Source organism: Coturnix japonica, chromosome Z (assembly GCF_001577835.2).
Source record: "Coturnix japonica isolate 7356 chromosome Z, Coturnix japonica 2.1, whole genome shotgun sequence".
NCBI classification, from domain to species: domain Eukaryota; kingdom Metazoa; phylum Chordata; class Aves; order Galliformes; family Phasianidae; genus Coturnix; species Coturnix japonica.
Window position 1 is genome coordinate 29,266,134 of NC_029547.1, and position 20,427 is coordinate 29,286,560.

The following is a 20,427-nucleotide window of genomic DNA, read 5'->3' on the forward strand; positions in this document are numbered from 1 at the left end:
TCCAGGCAATAAAGCCATGAAGTGAACTATTCAGAGACTATCAAGTGCAAACAGCACTTTAATACAATGTCATACCATTTTTTATACACACATGCTTTACAGGAAAATGATTTTAAGTATAGTTTAGCCTATAAATACATGTAGCCCGATCTCTCCCTATGACACATTTGATGTCATGTTGACATACTAAAAGCAACATACATAGTATTAGTCAAATTATACGGTCTCCCTTCTGATTAAAAAGCAAAAAAAAAAAAAAAAAAAAAAAAAAAAAAAAAAAACAACAAAAAAAAACAACAGCAAAAAGTATTTAGAAATGAGGAGAAAAATAACAAGTCACCTTTGACATACCAAATGACATCCTGACTTTAAGAACANAAAAAAAAACAACAGCAAAAAGTATTTAGAAATGAGGAGAAAAATAACAAGTCACCTTTGACATACCAAATGACATCCTGACTTTAAGAACAAGAGGAGTGAAGGGCCAACACTGAACTCTGCTCCCTAGTGACAGTGACAGGACCTGAGGGAACCTCATGGAGCTACACTGGGGGAGGGTCAGGTTGGGTGTTAGGAAAAAGTTCTTTGCCTTTGGGTGGCTGGGCACTGGAATGGACTCCCCCAGGCAGTGGTCACAGCATTTAGCTGCTGGAGTTCAAGGAGTGTCTGGACAACACTCTCAGACATATGGTCTGAGTTTTGGGTGGTCCTGTGTGGAGCCAGGAGTTGGACTCGATGATCCCTGTGGGTCCCTTCCAACTCAGGATATTTTGTGATTCTATGAACTGCTCAGGCTATTTTTCTCTCCTAGATATACCATGCATTCTGTATGAAAGCTTGGACTTGCTCCATTTTCAAGGAGTAAAGAAAACTCATATTCATCCTGGTCTGCAACATGGTTTTCATCTCCTGAGTCTGTTTGCAGTAAAATTATTGCCTCTCCTGTAGCAAAAAGAGTCTAATGCTGCTCTCACCAGGATGTGAACATTAGGATGGGTGATCAAAGGATGCTGACATTCATCTCCATCATCTCCTTGATAAAACAGTTAGAAATCAGCTCAGACACGGGCTGCACTGGTTTGGGACTGAAAAGCATTTTGGTGGTGCATTTTGTCAGGGTTTCTGTTTTCGCTTTTTCTTTTTTTGTGTGTGTTTCTAGGGGGTTGCTTGGTTGGGTTTTTGTTGTTCTTGTTGTTTGCTTGTTTTTGGGTGGGATACATACAGCAGCACATGAAAAGAACTGGAGAAGTTTTAAGTGTATGTTGTGTATTACACTACTGCCAGCCCTGCACAGCAGCAGGAATGGTGCAACCTTTTAGTAAACATAAGCTAAAAGGAAATGACAAACTCTAAACTCTTTGCACACTAAAAAATCACATTTTTAACTGTAGGGCAAAAAGTGGTTTTGTTTTAATGATTTACTGGTTTACCTCAAATTACAAAAGAATAAAGTGTATTTCCTCTTAAAATGAAAAAGGTCATCAGCAGACCTTTCAAGTGCCAGATAAAGAATAGTCATAACAATACCAAACAGCTTCCATTGAATTAGCATTATGACTTTACATTAACTTCTCTTGCAAGCTGTATTTTTCTGAGTCCAGAAAATAGCACTTGTCCAATTTCCCAAACTCAAAAGGGAAGAAAAAGAAAAAAAGAAAAAAAGAAAAAAAGAAAAAAAGAAAAAAAGGAAGTCAGTCAAACAGGGAAAGAAAGAGTGGGGAGATCAATTAGAGATTTCCAGCACCAACACACACATGAGGGATAAATTTTGCAAAGTGTCTTTTATAACTTCATTTATATATGCAGCTAATTCTAAGTCCCTGTTATCAAAACACCTACTACAGTGAGAACAAAATCATCCTATGAATAATATACCATCATAGTTAATATTTTGATTCAACGAATTGCAATATTGATATAATGTCATTGATAAAACCAGGACATACAGAAGAGGTATAACTGTTTGAATTAAGAATGTCCTTTTCTTTCTTTCTTTTTTTTTTTTTTTTTTTTTTTCCTTCCCCAGCACTTGCATGATTCATATAAGTTGCAGCCCTCTTATGGATCTTTTATAAACCAAAAGGAAGGAATAAATTTACTATAAAAGTTAACAGTTAGACTAAGCTGCGTTATAATTAACAGCAGTCACTATAAAAATACTGGTAAATACTGGTAGCCACCCTTCATAGTTAGCCAATGTTCTGTGTTAGAAAATCGTGCTATTTGATGTAAGAATAAGAATTATAACTAAATTTCAACAAGACTGTAACATGCACTGCTTCTCTGAGGAGCAGGCTGAAATCAACAGCTGACCTACCTTCAGCTATCACTTGAGTTTCCTTGAGCTATCCCTTTTCCCCCAGAGAAGGAAGCATCCGAGGCAGCAAAAGATGCTTTGGGGTTGACAGTTCTTCAGCATGTCAACTGGGTGACACAGAGTTCTCCGGATGTTGAGCCATGTGAGGCAACAGAACAGACAGCTCAAAAGTACACCTGCACAAGGCAGATGTACAGAGAGGAGCCACAGAAGACTATCAGTCTGTAATTTAAATCTTTTTTTTTTCTTTTTTTTTCTTTTTTTTTTTCCCCATGTTCATATGAACATAATTCAATTTTCCCTTCACAGTTACATGGAAAAAAAAAAAAGATTTTCCTTTCAGATGTATGTGTGCCGCTCTACACTTTTTCAATGAGAAATATGTGCTTTTGCATGAGAACAAGAACTATGTAATACATAGGCTATCAGGTTTATTATTTAGGGTTTTTGTTTTCTTTTGTTTTCTTATTGGTTAATTTAGGCTGCCAGGAACCTCTGCTGATCATCTGGTCCAACCCCACACTTAAACAGAGATGCTTTCTAGTTCAATTCTCCTATAATTTTTTCTTCTTTTCATTTTAAAATTATCACAGTGAAAGAATTCTTGACATTCTTTACTAAGCATTACTAACTACAATAAGAAAAATAAACATGAGTGTAGAAAGATTTGTCTATAAAAAGATAGCATGGGCAGGATCGAAGGTCAGGAGCTTGCAGTTCAATCCGTCAAACTTTGTTATCTAAGCAGTGCTTGCACTATCTGTTAAATAGACCTCACCTTCAAATTAGTCTTACCTGCTTAGCAAATTGTCCCTATGCACTCCCTTTCCAAATATCTAATGAATATACAAAACACAAGGTGTGTGATAATGCTACAGTCTGAATCATCTCAGAAAAGAATCTCTCTCCATTCTGTGCTAAGCTCTCACAGAGTTTTTAATCCAGCACAGGATCTTCTTGTGCTTTGTCAAAAAGTCTCACAGAAATCAAAAGAACGTAGGAATGCCCTCTACAGTCTCCTAGTTTATGCCTTTTAATACACTAGAAAAGCACACATTATCCTCAGAAAAGCACCCTTCTTCCTTATCATCACTACCACAATGCCAGATTGTAATACTGAGTGTAGTTTCAGCTTTGCCTATCAATAAACTCAGTCCACCTTTTCAAAAGAAAGAGTAAAACTTTTAAGTATCTGTGGAAATAAAGGTAGGTGGAACACGTGTGTCTTATGTGGCATTGTGATTAGAAGTCCCAAGATGAGCACGATATGATTTATGAAAATTAGTTTCATTTACTTCCTGTTTAAGGTCCAAAATCATCTTAGTAAAAGATAGCACTCCTGTAGTTGTGAACTATTATTATATAATAGGGGCAGCAGTGGAAATATTTTCCTGAGAAATCTCACCAGCCCTAGTAATATCCACAGTTTACTCACATGCAGTCTACACAGACAGTTATGCTGGATTTAGCTTGTGTTCAAGTACCACTTGATAAAAACTATTACCAATGTGGTTTACATAAATTACATGTAGTCTACTCCATATGGAAACCATATTTTAGAGAAATCAATATTTGGTAAAGTACACTGCCTTGCTCTCTCAGAGGCAGGCTCTTTCACGCCTCTCTCTGGCTGCATTATTTCTATGATTTAAACAATAATTTAATTCAAATAAATCATTATGATTTATGATTAAATATCTTAAAGAAGATATTTAGCTCACACAACAAGTCATTTGAATGTTCACACTGCAGTTAAGGAGGGATTAGTTTTATCCTATGCTACACTGTTAACAAGATGCTCGGCTTTGTTGAAAGGTAGAGCACTAAATTATCCTCATCTATAAGTTTTTTCCAAACATAGGCTGATAACAATAATTGACTGCATGAGCACCATTATTTTTCTAAGTTATTAATGACTTTTAATTGTTTACCTTATGATAAGCTAATTTACTTTAGCCCCTGTCACGTACAATTAATTAACCATGTCACGAAGAAATACAAACACAAAGTAGTTTAATATTTTATTAGTACTTTGGGTACTTTTGTAAGATTTCAGCATTTTTGTTTAGTAACGGTGGTATCTACTGTGTTTCATTAGATTGGACATAAGGTGTAGGTTAAGCAGAAATCGCAGAGGACTCTGTAATGGTGATACGAACAGATGCCTTCTTGAAGATTTTAAGCTTACATATATACTTATATTTCCTTACTATGTTGAGGCAAAAGAGATAATTTTTCTGTCAGGACTGTAACGTTTTTAAGCTGGAATTGTGATCCTTTTGAAGTTCATGGCATTTTTATTTTTTTTTCCCTTCTTTTTTTTCCCCCCCTGTGGCCAGATTTAGCCCTCAAATTTATAATGTGTTTAATATATCAGTTAGCAGAGAGAAAAAGCAGGTTCTAACAAAGCATTCCTGGAAAAATAAAAGCTATTACAAGAGCAAGCCTAACCCACTCCTCTGTTCTTTATTTAAACCTTTATGAAATAAGAAAAAGCTTGAAAATTTTGCCAGAATCAAACAGTCAGAGGAAGGTAATGAACATAATTACAATGTAGAAAATTAGAGTGAATTTAAATGACAGCAGCAACATTGGTAAGGAGTGTAAGAGTGAGTCTTCCTGCCTGTAAATACCTGTATCTGTATGACATACTTCCATAGAATTAAAAAAGCTTATATTAAGGATACAGTTCTTCATAGCTCAGATAGAACGTAAGCTTCCAAACATCTGGTGAACTTCAATACAGAGCTCTCAACCTCCCCAGGGAGTTATCAGTTGGACTATAATGTTATCAGCTTTCACACACTTCTCAGGGCGATGCAATCTACTTGCCTGAGAACATGAGGAAGAGCCAGGAATTCCTGTTCCAATTCCAAATTTGTGGACTCTAAAATTTCTGGTAAGTCAAGAATTCCCAGCTGCTTCACTTTTACAGCCTCCGCAAATGGGGATATTTCTATGCCTGCTTTTCTGATGAGTAAATATTAATTACTGAATTACTGACCATTATTTAAATACATTAAAAAATATACTTTGAATGCTAATGCTCACTTCACAGTGCCCAGATAAGAATACCCTAACCTTAATGACTCTGTGACTCTATGACTCTATGAGGAAGAATTTAATGAAGGAATAGAAATCAACATTTCTAGATGAACAGACCTTTTCAATTCAGACATGGTGATACCGTTTAAACATACCGTTTAAGCACAGCATACTTTCGCAGATAGTGCAGTAATACAGTGTTATTAATCATAACTTTGACAAAAGTTATCTCCTTTTCAGATCAATTAATTGACTTGTCATAAGCACAATTCTGTTTAACTTGGTGTGTAACAGTGACCTGTCATAGGGTATACTGTGACACCTTCCCCAGAGGTCATGGCAACCAAAGTTGTTTGGCTGCTTCCTGACGGCAGAGCTGTCTCTCAAACAATGTACCACAGAATATGTGGAGAGTGTGGAATCTGTACACTACTTAAAGCCCACCTTTTGAAATCACTTTTATTTATTACTGAAGTCCAACATCTGTCCTCTGATGCAAGCACCTAGCTGAAAAACAGTTGATGTTGGCAGCCTGTTAGGATTTATGGATCTCACTAAGGTAGAAGCAAGCTGGTAAATACCAATGGTATTTATTGTGAAAAATCCATGGAAAAGTGGAAAGAAAATGCAGACAGTTTGTAGTCAATCAAATTACTGTGTTAGGGCATTATTCACAGTTTCTCATAGAAATGCTTTAGTAAGTGAGAAATCATCTGAACAAAGTAAAACAATAGTTGTATCAACAAATTACATTCATTACTCCTAAAGTTTGAACCTTTCATCAAAGAGCAACATTTGTTCCCAACGTACAGTTTGGCAACACAAGGTCAACCAGGTGGGACCCATAAGTAATTAACAGAAGTTCCATTGAGGAAGTCCAAGTTGCATTGGTTTGGAAAAATCAGAATTCAGTGAAAGAGAACAGCAAGAAACTGAACTTCATACTATTCATTCATATAGATCCTCTCACTAAACGAGGCAATCTCTCTCCAAGCCAAGCTGCTCTCCATTCTTTGGTTAAGAAAATGAGATTGTCCATCCTATGAGATCAATTTGAATACATTTCTAATAACTTATAGTCCAAAAATTTCATAAATGCTTGGATCTTGTTTTTCTGAATCCTTGAGACCAACAATTCAGAATGGTTTGAGAGTGCTGATATTTAGATACAAGCACATAGAAAGATATTTAGCAAGGAAAATAGGGTTTATGTGATGTGAATGGTTTGGATAACTGTCTTCAAAATGTTTAGTGTTTTAGATGAAAATACCACGATGGATTGAATTTCACAAAAACAAATCAAGAGAAGCAGTTCTGTACCATAATGAAGGTTAATGACATCTGATTTTTCAGATAGCAATCCAGATTCTTAGACAACATTGCAGGTTGCTATTCCCAGGGATTGCATAGCTAACAACAATATATAGTCATTTATTTCCTTATTTAGACATTTAAAAATTCTGAAAAAAATCACATAGTATTTTCATAAAGAATTGTTTACAGTTTGGGTCAGATTTTTTTTTTTTTTAAACACAGAAATACTGGCAGACTTCTAACTGTTACTATGAGAGTCTGCTACTACTGGCACAAAATTTAAGTACATTCATATTTTTCTAACTTCTAATTTCAGTGTTCTGCTACTAATTACTAATGTCAAAAACAGAACAAAAGCTCACTGCTTGGCTTGTTGACTTCTGCACACAGATGTCAAACATGCAGAATTCATTAATGATTTCAAGGTGCTGGAAACCCAGAAGATATACAAAGTTGTGCTGTTGATTATTGTTTCTTTTTAGATTAACGTCTTAATAAATGGAAAAATCAGTTAAAATCAAAATCTTAATTTGACATATACTCTTAAGATACTGTATACTTACATATTGTATTGAGGAAAAAGACAGGAAAGTCTGGAATACAGTTTAATATGTGCCTGTTTTGCTGAACAGCATGGCACCAATCATTTACCAGAGCAGGAAGACCAGTGCTTGAGACAGAAATACAAAAAGACCCACAAGTAAACGTTCAATAGTCTACAAAAACAGAGGATGCAGACTTCAATCTACATCTGTTCAAAATGTCTTACATGGTCAATTACACAAACAAAGAAACAAACAAACAACAAAAAACAAGTATTTATCTGAGTGATCAACCTAAAACCAGTATAAAATATAAACTGAAGTGTGCGTAAGCATTTCCTAAACACTACGCAGAGCTTAACTGATGATCTGTTTCCCCTTGCAGTCATCATGACATTTTAGAACACTAGAAAATTGTGCTTTAGAAGTTCCAAAACTGTGAATTGAAGTCTGTTCTACACTGATACCTATTTAATCTTTGATTAAATAGAATTCTTCCAAGTAAAAAAAAAAAAAAAAAGTAGTAACTATTGTGCTCTGTCTTTCTCGTGCTCATCAACATTTGGCTAGAGAAGAAGGTGAATATAAAGTTATTTGATAACATTCAAAATGGCACAGTTTTTGCAAAAGATGAGGTTACTTGCTGAGGATCTAAACATATACCTCACTCCATTAGAGGAATAACTACCACAAGCTTTGCTTCCACATTCTCCCATACTCATTTTTTCAAGCTTTCATTCACAACTGCTGTTTTGAAGACTCTTCTCTCTTCAGAGTTGAAGATCCACAGAAACAGCATGGAAAAGCAGCTACACACTCACAATTAAAATAAGGTGGGATACTTTTCACATCCAACATCTTTCAGTTCCACAAATCTGTAGCAGCATTTGAAAGGGAAGAAGGTAAATCACTAACAGACACATGAGGCTGTTCTTTGTACAATATCTCCTAAAATTATTATCTTCAATCACAAACAGACTGACCCCATAGACGTAGGAGGATTAGAAAGCACTGAGAAGAAGTAATTGTTACCTATGTTTCTCCAGAACACATGTGGAAATTCAGAATGTGGTCTTTCTAGATTTCTTTTTTTTTTTTAATATTTTTTTTTAAATGTATACTTATATAGGACAGGGCAAGTTTTCTTAAACTGTTTGTATTATTCTCCTAATTTTCACCCTCTGAGTTATTTTGGCTACAGTAAAAACATTCTGCAATCTCACCAACTTCTGCAAGACCTCCACTGACAGACAGCAGCCATTTTCCTGAGCTTTCTTTGTTTCTTCTCCCCATCATATGTAGATATCCCACCTTCAAGAGATTTATCCATATAACTCGCCTCACAAGCTGGAACTTACTAGCCACATTTTGAACTCTGACATCTGGGATCCCATTTTCTCTGTGAAGAATCCTAAGCCTAGTAACTGTGCTTAGTGTTTCACTTGAGCTGCCTGGTTATCTATAAATCATAACCATGCCCAGCACCCCCAAGTAGGATCAACCCCACTGTATATGCACTTGCTTGCACAGATGGCTTTTAGGATGATTTATCTCTCTGGCATGGTTACAAAAACTACTGGACAGCTCATACGCCGCTAGTCTGACTTTTCAGGAAGGGTCAGCTGTACAGGTGATCTGTTCATGTGCTCTATGCCCAGTGTATCTTAAACATGCTGTTCATTTTCACTTTGCACCAACTATCCACTCAGTACACATGCACAAGGGCTGGCAGTTCTTGGAAGCATGAGACTCATTGAGCATGCGCTGCAGAGAATGTGAAGACATTTTTATGTCCAGGAAATCCTAGGCAGAACTGCAATGGGCATCATTATGCACCACATCTGTGTTTCAACAAGGTAATCAGAAATCAGCTCACTTGCTGATGGACTATTTGCCCACACGATGAGAATTATGTGTAATAAACAGGACTCATTACAATAACTGAGTGGTTACCCACATGATAATGATACCTTTGTTTTATTAAAAACCACCTCTCTGGGAGAGATTTTCACAATGCAAACTAATCTGGTGGTACAACTGCTGTAGATCGCACCAATCTGAAAAGCAATTTCAAATATTTTTAAACACCCTCATTAATTCTTAGCATATTGAGAAGTTTTGTCAGATCAGCAAAACTACAACATTTCTAAACAAACACTACTACGTTTCACCTTTTTAATGGCATACTGTTGCTTTTAACTGCTGCGTTGTCAACATTCCCCTCCCAAAAAGCATGCTGCAAATTACAGCAAATGCTTTAGAAATACAGATTTCTCAGAAACAAACAAACAAAAAAGCCAACCAAACAAATGACATCACATTGCTATTCTACAATTCTTTCTCTCTTTCTTTCTTCCTTCCTTCTTTTTTCTTCCCTGAACAGAAACATTCTAGACAGATGATTACAAATTAACTTTTGAACACTCCAATAACCATGACTGCAATCATTCCCTCTGTCAATAAGTCTCTGGCTGGGCAGCAGGAAGACAGGCAAACTTTCCCATCCCCCACTGGATACGGAAGACAAATTCCTTCAGCAAACTTCAAGCACTGCAGGTCATTTTGGGAATGCAGTGCACCAACAGAACAGCTCCATGGAAGTCACTGGCACTTCAGCCATAAGCAGCAGTGAACTCAAGAATGCTTAAAGAAGTAAATACATCTGTCTTCCCACTGTTTCCTTCTCTGGGTTGTTCTCTACTCTGCCATCAAAAATGGCCCGGAATAAGCGGGTAAGGATGGAAATGGCTGCAGAAGGCTACCTGTCTGGAAATGCTGATTTGGAGAGTGAGCCTTGGATTTCCTCAGAAAGCTAAGAAATCAGGAAATCCATCCATACAGTAACAACAAAAGCTATGTCCCAAATCTTTATTTAACAAACATAAAATATGTACCTGTAGTCCCAACTGCATTCAAGCTCACAGAAACATTCGGATTCTTTTTTTAAGCAGAACAGTATTTCCTTCTAAGATGAAAGAACACAGGAGAAAAAGGAAATAGAACTTGCTTCTATCTGCCAAGTATTCTCCCATCATAAGCAAACACCAAAAGTAACATGTTGCTTAGCAACATTTATCATTTGGCTTAAACCTGTTCATCACAGTTAAGTTTTATCTTACTGTTTCATAAACCAAAATAAACACCATTCTTATACTTATGGCACTGTCTTCACAGGTTGTTAGTAAAGGTGCACTGATAACCTGTAGGTTGTACTATGCTTTTAATGTACTGCAAGTTTTAACTTTTCTGCTCTGTCCCTATGTTGTTGCTACTGAAACAAGTCTTGAGAAAAGCAGCGAAGCATATAGAAGATTGAGGGGAATGGAGGGGGGTGAGCTAAAGCACACAGATGTTTAGGAACAGCAACAAGTAGATAACATGCAAAAAATCCCAGCTTTCAATAGGACTGCAGCATGCAGTGATCTTCAGAAAAGCCTGATTTTAGAAGTTCCAGTCCTCTTCTTACTAGGTTTTGTAAGAAGGGGGGAATTAATAAGACAAGGTTTTGGGACAGTGAAAAACTGTTCTTTGTTTGGCTGTAAAAGCTCTCAGACAATTTTTCTGTGCAGAACCGAGGCACAGATATACCTTAATCTGAAAATTAAACTGATTAGTTATCATTGCCTGGGCACTTAAATACCAGAAATAAGATCATACTGTTCCCAAACAGATTCTGTTAAAAGTGATGACAATGATAAGGAAATATGTTTTAGGTAATGCTTCCTGCTATCTCCTCAGGTGCTTTATAGAGGAAATAAAAGGGAGTGGATTCTGTGACGTTCCTAAGATCACTTGTAAAAACATTTATTAAAGTGAGAAACTACTAATACACTTTAAACTAGGCAATCAGCATGACTAAAATGTTTGCTTAACATCTACTCCCATTCCTAAGCCATCCCATAGGGGTCTTTCCCCTTCTGAAACAAACCCAAGATGCCTCTCCAACACTCAGAAGTGGAAAGTGACATGACAGAAATCAACTACAACTCTGTTAGATGTTATCCATTTCCAGAATTCTCCACTGCACAGTCATCACCTCCTCTGCACTTCATTGCTTAACACTATTGGGCAGGAGGGCAAGGGCTGAAGGACAATTAGACTATCATTACTCATTAATTTGAACAGCAGCAGACATCACCATAAAAACCCTCAGTACCCATACAGAACCAAGACCCCATAGTAACACAGTCCTGCACCCAGCTCAGAAGAGTTTTACCTTTGCCAAATGGAAAGGAGACAATTCTAAGACTTCAGGAACACACTGCTGTGTTGAATCCTGAGTGTTCTCTTGTGTTGGCCTTGCCTGGGTCAGATTTGGCTTATTGTTTGTTGTTTCTTTTTTAAAACACAAGTATGTTGTCTCCTTTGCCATATAGAAATGGCCAACAGAGCAACAAAAAGTGTTACAGTTTTTTATTTATTTATTTATTATTATTTATTATAATTTTAATTAATTAATAATTATATAATATAATATAATATAATATAATAATATTATATATATAATAATATAATATAATATATTGTAATATATTATTAATAATAATAAAAATAATATATAATATTAATAATTAATATTTATTATTATTTATTTATTACAGACACAGTAATAAGGATGGAATATATGTGAGTGGAGAGAAAGGAGAAGAGCATTTAAAAAACAAAGTGAAAGAAGAAAATGGACAGCGAGAATCTGAAATACTAAGGGCAATTCCAGTCATCCAGTGGCAACAGGGTAAGAAGAATCACCCAGGCAGTGCAAAAACATGAAGTGGTGTTATGGGCAAGGAAAACTGTTTCTTCCAGGGAGAAAGAAAAGCTTTAGTCTTGCCTTCCGGAATACTGGTCTTCAGTCCTCTGAAAGTAAGAAACCATGAAAACATGGTTGAAAGCAGATAACTTGAGACAAAAACTGCTCCAGTCCTTCTCTGGATATGGAGCAGTGTCCTTCTCCTCAACTTCCACAGCTCAGAAATGCAAACATGCATTAAATGAGTGCTCTACAGATACGCTCACATGAAATTTCTCTTCTTCACACAGTTAAATGCATATTTAACTTGGGATTTACAGAGTTTATGTCTGCTCATTCCAACCACAAAGTGTAACACTGAAATGATTTATTTCCTAGTGAAGTAAGGATTAGGATCAGATATCATGAGGTAAACATTCATTGAAGGCAACTGGACTGTAAATGCTCATCACAGCATAATTAGTAACATTTCATTAAACTATGGACCATAAGAAAAGTTAAAATGAATGCTTCTACTACATACTGTAAATATTGCTATTTGTAAACTACCCAAGCTCCACAGTAATTTGCTGGGAGGGTCATGTCCCTCAGTACTGTATCTCTGAAAATTCTCTTAAACAAAACTGGGTGTCAGTACATAAACAGCCTTTTACAAACATTTACTCTGTATTTTCTCTCTCTTTTTTTTTTTTTTTTTTTTTGTGATCATATCCTCCTTGTGTTCACTTTCACTGAATGTTCTAGGGACTGTTTCCTGACATAAAAGTTAGCGAAAACAACAAGTTAAACGTTAAATAGCAGCACCCTGGGAATGGGCTCCCAGAGTGTAGCCATCTGCAACAAAGTGTTGCAGGTCAAATATTATTAGGTCATGAGGAGATGCAATAGCATGCAAGTTGATTTTCTAAAGTTTAGCTGTTTTTGGCCACTTTAATATGCCTTTTTGAGATGATTCCGGAAAAGTTCCCCTACTTACACAGCATAGATACACATTTTATAAAGAGCATTACTACCCTTTCAGCCAAATTAATTATAAAGAAAGAATAAACTATGCATATGGAGTCTTGAGAGCTTTCAAATCTTTTTTTTTATTTTCACTCATATAGTGCCCTTCTTCCTAAAGTCATGGAGCTTTTCACAAATAATGTATATATTCATAACACTGAAATGCTGATACATCTTGTTGAGACTGTGTGATTTCTTTTGATGCACACGGGATGACGTTAAATTTTAACAGAGGACTTTGACTTGTCCAATGAGTACTGTTGGATTTCCCAGGCTTTACTGTCTTTTTGCAAGTCGAAAGCAGTACAGTTACAGTAAACAGGCACAAGATGATTATGAACACACGGTCCAGACCTCCGTATTTACAGACAACAGACACCACCTCGGTTCCTTTGAGAGACCTCCTGGCCATGATGTGTCATTCATGTATTTCAGAAGACTAATGGTCAAAGAGCGGGTCCTGCTGTGATGGCCATCTCAGGAAGGGCTGGGATACAAAGACGGGAGCCCAGTTTTGAGACATCACACTCCTTACTCAGGTAAAGATCCCACCATTTCAGCTGGGTATTTTGCCCATGTCAGGTTTGTGAAGGACTTCATATTTATTTAGATCAGAAAACTACCCTTCCCCTTGAGGCTATGTTGTAAATGATACAGTATATGCTACACTGTAAACCAGAGTGAAATCTAAAATAGACAGTGGAATTAAAGCTGGAATCTTAAACTCAAAGCAGTGCAAACTTGCATTAACTGATTGTAAGAACTGAGATTTACTTGTAGCGTTTTTTAAAGGGACAGAGGGATTTGTAACAACAAAGAATAAATAGGAAGATGTAACAAATGAACGTTGGACAATTTTTTGCATGTTTCCATCCTCCTCGTTCAGATGCAATTTTATATTCTCATTTTAATGGCATTTCACATACATGAAAACATGTATATGGCATGTACAGGTTTCTCACAGCTTTGCTGATAAGTGGTTTGTTCAATGCACTGCCTGACTACTGCACATACTCAAAACTGTTCTGGCTATGAATAGTCAGAATAATGTTCTTATTTTATTCATTTCTTCAGAAATTTCTGCCACCATAAAATATGCATTTTGTCAAAGCAGAAATCTCTATAAATTGTAGTCAAGAGAAAGTGTTTGGAAATCATTTTTTAGGAACAATGGTCACAGAAAGCCTTTTCTGGTTTTGGTTTTTTTTTTCCTCTAAACACATTCCTTCTTACTTTTTTCTTTATCTGTATTTTTGTTTGTTTGTTTTTGTTTGTTTTTTTTTTTAAATGATTTTCTTGCCTCCTGGATATTAACAATAGTACTGAATATATATACATATATATACGTCCATTTAATAACCACACAGAAATTTGAAAGTACTCTCTCCTCTCTTCCTCCTACAAAACCAACTGCTTTTATCATACGTCAAAAAGAATCTTGTGATAGTATTGCATTGCTATTGTGTTTAACATTTGTGTTTAGTAATTAAAGAGAAAGCAAAAAAAAACTCCAAAAACAAACAAACAAACAAAAAAAAACCTGAAAGCCCTTAGAAACTTTTAAATTTCTGGTCTTTGATTAATCAAAGTTATATCACTCGGTCTGTGAGCCTAGTAGTGTCCTCAGTTCTCTGGCAGATTATAGCTGGTAGCTCATTAGACTGTTCTTCACATTAAATTACTGAAAAGGGTGATGTATTTATAATACAGCTTGCAATGCTATAAAATGGCTCATCAATCTGTTTTATTCATGGAAAAGTCCACATAAGGCCACTAGTCTGTTACTGGCAATAAACCTTGGGTGCATTTTCAAAAGACCTGCATATTAGACAGTGATTTATAGACCCTGTCCAAGAAATCAAACATGATACTAACAAGGAAAGGCATAACTCAATTGACACTTCAAAAAGCAATGTAAGTCCGTAAGTACATCATGTGACTATGACCTACAGAAAGAGAACAGAAGAATACCTCATCCTAAAGTATAACATGGACATCAGAGTACACAGTGTCCAATGCACAGCCATTTTTATATCTTTCACTGCTGTTCTTGACTAGTTAACCTGCTTGCCTTATTTGTGTGTTGTAATATCTGAAGTATATACTGCTTGTATTGCAATGTCTGCCTTAATCATTTCATGATTACCATAAAGAAGGATTTTTTGCATCTAGGAAATATTCACTCTTATGAATGCTGAAGTCTTTGTTTTGGTATAACTGAAAAAGCCAGCAGTTTGGCCTTGTGTTCTTTGTTGTCTTTTTTTTTTTGTTTGTTTGTTTTTTGTTTGCTTGTTTGGTTTTTTTTAATAATATTTTCAATCTAACAGATATGATAAAAAATTTAAGTTAATAGCCTTTTTTTTTCACTTAAGAAAAAGGGGTTTTATGTTTATGTGCAAGTTATTTAATAACAGCAGTACTGAAGAACATAAGGACATAAGGAACAGAAAAGTTCACTGTCCAAATTAGTAACACTTTTTACAACAATTAGAAACAAATTAAAGATGGGAAAGCAGAGGTTCCTCTCCAGTATTAACCATCTTCCTGCTAGTGGGAAGTTTCCTTATGCATAAGAACTCAATATTTTCTAATAAGCATGAACATCCCATTCTGGATGTTGCTCTGGGCAGCCTGGTCTGTTAGTTGGCAGCCCTGCCTATGGCAGTGGGTTGAAACTAGATAATCTTTGAGGTCCTTTACAACAATGGCTATTCTATGATGCTACGATTTTTCCAAATGCCATGTGAAGTGCTGAAGTGACAAAATCTACAGTGGAAGTAATTGAAGAAGATTCAGTTTCTTTGTTCTGTGAAAGATTTAACCATAATTTTAGTCGTACTTCAAATAGTTAACAATTTCTTTGCAGTTACTGAGTGAAAAAAAGGGAAAGAAATGAGAAGAGGCAGCACTCATATACACAATTCTATCAAAACCAAAATCAAACGGTATCAAGAGAGGGAAACTATTTTATGCCTATATCATGGCTTATGAAATAATTCAAGTGATGGTGAGACTCTGTATCTCTCTGCAACATGTATGCACTTCATACAATACAGTAAGTATACGTTTTTAGAACCAAGTGCCATATTAGCATGGTAATATCTTTTAAAAATGTTGGCTAGCATGCACTTCTCAAAATCTACTGAGTCACTGCTGTTCAACATTATTTACATTTTCCAAACTCACAAGTTTCCGAAGTTACTTTAATGAGCAAAATCTGGGGAAAAAAAATAAAATAAAATAAAATAAAATTAAAATGTTATTTTTATACAAAAAGGCACTTCTTTTTCCCTTAATAACCTTCACACTGCTTTTCAACATGACAAAACTTTTCTGACAGTGATAGAGTGCTTCCATTTCATATAATATGTTTGAGTGACAACCTTTCAGTAGAAACGTAGATAGATTTAGATAACACATACTACAAAGCAGAATAAATCTCTGTTACGATCCACACTGTTCCTTTGTAAATTGCATACAGCAAGAAACATATTTTCAAATACAAGCAATAATTAGTACTTAGTAATGAAAATTTTAAAGTTCTAAAGCAATCACTCTGTCCACTCTTCTATCCATTAATCCTTTTGGAATTTTTTCCTCTTGATTACAGTAATTTTCTGTCTCAAGTGAAACACAGCTACTTCCTTTCATGCATTATTCTTCCATTTCTTCTATATAGAATCATAAATCTTAGGTACTGAAAGGATATTGCTTGAGTTATTAGACAGAGGACCAATGGCACTGCATTTTCATAGAATCACAGAATAGCTTGCACTACAGTGGGACCTTAAAGATCTCTCAGTTCCAACACCCTGCCATGAGTAGAGTTGCCACCCACTAGATATGGATGCCCAGAGTTGTATCCAACCTGGCCGTGAACATCTCCAAGGACAGGGAAATAACACTCAGGCAGGCATAAATCAGGAGGAACTTCAAATATGTTTGAACTGTTGATGCTCAGTGTACCCTCTAATTCATAATTCTAAAAGGTGAGAATTTTAAGACAGTATTTTAAATAAAAACAGAATGAACTAATAATGATGATATTCAGTATTCCAGAGCCAAAAACAAGATCATTCACTGACCAAAGAAAGCATGATATCATCTGGTGATGTGTGCTACTAGAACACAGATATATTAGAATTGGGTTGAAGGAGGTAATTATAAACAGATAAAGGCTTTTCAAATCTTTTGTATATTCACAGGTAGTAAACTAGGTTTGTTTGCTGGAGTCAAACCTGTAATTAAGGTTAACCTTTTCCATAGGAAAAGCATTCCTTGCTGTTGAGTTCTGCTCACCGTAGAACAAGTATGAGTGTTAGGGCTGGGGACGGAAGATGTGAGGTATTTAGAAGTTTGGAAATAATAGAATCAGTAAAACAGTGAGCACTTGCAAACACATCACATAATTCTCCCGCAGTGAAATACCCTGTAATAAAATGCAACAGAATAGTTAAAGCTAGCTCAAGTATTTCCCAGAAATGTGGTCATGTTTTTACATATACAATATGCCTGGGCCACTTTACTATACCAACAGAAATAATTACAATCCTATTAAAATGTTCCTGCCTGTGATTAGGGTAGCATGGGCTTGGTTCCCACTCCCCCCAACAGATCCATAGGGGAAAAAAAAGCCAGTGCCTTTTCTTTGTAAGAAGTAGCAGTGAATTTTTTTCTTACATGTTTCTTTAGACAGTTCTTGAATTCTTGAACGATTAAGTAGAATTAATGTCTCTTGAATGTTGAGGCACTGATAAAAATCGAATTCTCTGTCATAGGGAATGTGGTGCAGAACTGCTACCATGGACCTCTGGAGGGAGAGACAGGAGCTGTTTCGGCAGGCTTCGGTTTCTCTCTGTTTATGTGAAACGGACATTGGCATATCTTGCCTGGTCTTTTCCTGAGGGGTTCATATGGTAGGCAGGGTGGGGAATAGTTGTCTGAGCCATACCAAGGTCAGCCTGCTAGAGCTGACAGTTTCTGTCTCTGTACAAAGAAAAGAATCAATACTTTTGGACTACGGCTGTGCCCTCAGTGTAAAACAACAAACATGCAGCGTCTGACATGTTTCTAGGTGATTTGTGGCAGAACCTCTTGTCTGATCTGTATCCAGGAGCTGCTGTGTTACTGCTCTGTGCTTTTCTTCTCTCTCTCGCCCCCCCCAGCTCTGTGATGTCTAATACTTTACTCAGGTACAGAGGCGTGTGTTCTACCCTACAGCTACTTGTCACTCAATAAATCACACCTACAAGCACAGTCTGCACATAGTGATCTGGGCTTTAACAAAGGATCAGAGGGACAAAGTGCAGGCAAGATACTGTAATTATAACAAAAATAAAACATTCAGGGGGCTGTAGCAAAGATGTGGGCTCTCAGGTGCTAATAAAATGTTATTACAATTGCAGTTTTGCTTCAGTCCGTCAGGTTCCATTTTTAACAAATTTTCCATCTTAGACTTTTCTTGTTCATCCTCTTTTCAAGCTAAAACACAAACTTTAGGGAAATGACCTATTTTATGAAAGTATCTGGTCCTGGGTAACAGAAAAATCCTGTTCTACTATGAATCACTGTCATCTATGGTCATTGTCAGCATTTTATTCTCGACTTCTTCATCTGAATCTTTTGTGCCACAAGGTTTACCAGAACTTAAAGTTGCATCTAAAAGAAAAAAAAAATAATCTCAACACAAAAAACAGCACTAACAAGACAGCTATCTAATTTGAAAACAGTGATTTGAAAAGTATTGAACTAATTGGGACATATACAGTACACATTTCTTTGGTCTGGCACATTTTATGTAATTTATATGTAATATATGTAGCTTGCATAGAAAAATATCCATGATGAATCTTTAACATACACCATGGAAATCTGCTTTGAAAAGAGTTTTACATCGGGTCAGTTCTCCCAGCTACATTACCATCAAGCAGTTAAGCTGTTAGCCAGCTTGGAGATGATGGCAATGGACAGCATCATCCATCCCAAGCTCATCAAATGCACTCATTCACGTTAACCTAGACATTTCAGATTCAGTCAAATCAAACACCTTATAATGCAAGGAAAGTGATTCACCACCATGGAAGCTTCACATCACTCTTTTGCAACTGTCAGTGATGGGAAGGAGTGGGTTAGGATAGCTCAGGCTTCCTTCCTATTCAGACAGCAACAGGCAAGCCAAGTTCCCTCAGCCACCTACTTCAACAACAGGGGATCAATAATTGTGGTTCAACAGAATGGAGCCACCAATCATCATATGAATGATTAAAATGTGTCTGCATGCACTGCTTTTCAGATTGTCTAGGCCAGAAGATCAAAGCTTCTATACTGGATTTAGTGCTGGGAGATGAGGTCTGATTGGGAAGGAGGACAAGATAAGGGAAAACAAAAGAGAATCACAGGTCGGGCAAAATCTAGCAAATGAATCTAATCTGTGCTGGTTTTGGAGAAGTGAGAGCTCTTCATCTGCCCTAGGTGGCACTTTGCCCTACCTTGGCACTTTATCACCATTTTGAACAGTGGCAAGCTTCCACTTATATCCTTCTGCTGGTCCTCATTAAATCAGCAAGTCACTATTCATGGAAAGGAGAAGCTTTGCTTGCATATTTTAATGAACAAAGACTTACCTAAGCGCAGTCATTACAAATGAAAGACATGTTGATGAGCTTGCAAAGGGTCAGCACTTTCTGATTGGGAACAACTGACCTTCTGGCCATACCATACTTTCTGATTTCTCCCACTGAGGAAAGCAAAGGCCTATCACACTTGCCTGCCCACACACAACAGAAATGATGTCACTGTCCCAAAACACCAATATTTTCTTGAAGCACCTACTATTACTGACCTTAAGACCACCCCTGAATAAACAGAGGGGAAAAAATATACACCACAGAAAACAATGTTAGAAACTTAACAACAGTCCTAAATCTGCTGAACATTTACTGCTGGCCTGAATAACTCCAGATGGTCCAAAGAGACTATCACTATTTGATCCTTTAACTTAATACTCAAAACCACAATTAGAACCCTGAATGTCAAACTCTTAATGATTTGCTTACTCTTCAGAATTCTGGCTAGCTGGCTACACACTATGACCCTTTCAACAATGAATCCAATTCTTTCCTCAGGCTTTGTGAGTCTGTACACAATTGGATATGTCTACTGGGAAACAACTGCATTTGCCATATGGTTATCCTCCAAATAAACAAACAAAAATAATCCAAAACAAGAATTCTCACATTCTTTTTTTTCCTTCTAATTGTCACAAAGCCCCTTGGAAGTCATGAAATATGCTACTCTACAAAGAGAGTGTGTTGAAATAGTCACATGGTGTTTTACACTGGAGTGGACAGAACTCACCAGTTGCCAAAAAAAAATATAGTAAAGGACTCTTATCTCTGGATCTCTTTAAATATCAATGCATTTTTTTTTGCTTTTCACAAAACCTGACCTGAGCC

At 36.4% G+C, this 20,427-nt stretch overlaps 1 protein-coding gene and 1 long non-coding RNA gene across 11 annotated transcripts in view; one reads left to right on the forward strand and one right to left on the reverse strand.

Annotated features, from left to right (window-relative positions):
- Positions 1-20,427, reverse strand: part of BNC2 (basonuclin 2) — a 370,614-nt gene that overhangs the window by 180,762 nt on the left and 169,425 nt on the right. The gene's annotated exons all lie outside the window — the stretch shown is intronic.
- LOC107306155 overlaps positions 11,335-20,427 on the forward strand; it is a 58,427-nt gene continuing 49,334 nt past the window's right edge. The window contains exons 1-3 of one of the 4 annotated variants that reach the window (XR_001552022.2): positions 11,335-11,525; positions 11,820-11,953; positions 13,409-13,512. This is a non-coding gene — a long non-coding RNA (uncharacterized LOC107306155). Of the gene's footprint in view, positions 11,526-11,819; positions 11,954-13,068; positions 13,513-20,427 lie in introns of those variants that run through there. The other 3 variants (XR_001552023.2, XR_001552020.2, XR_001552021.2) reach the window with 3 other exon arrangements.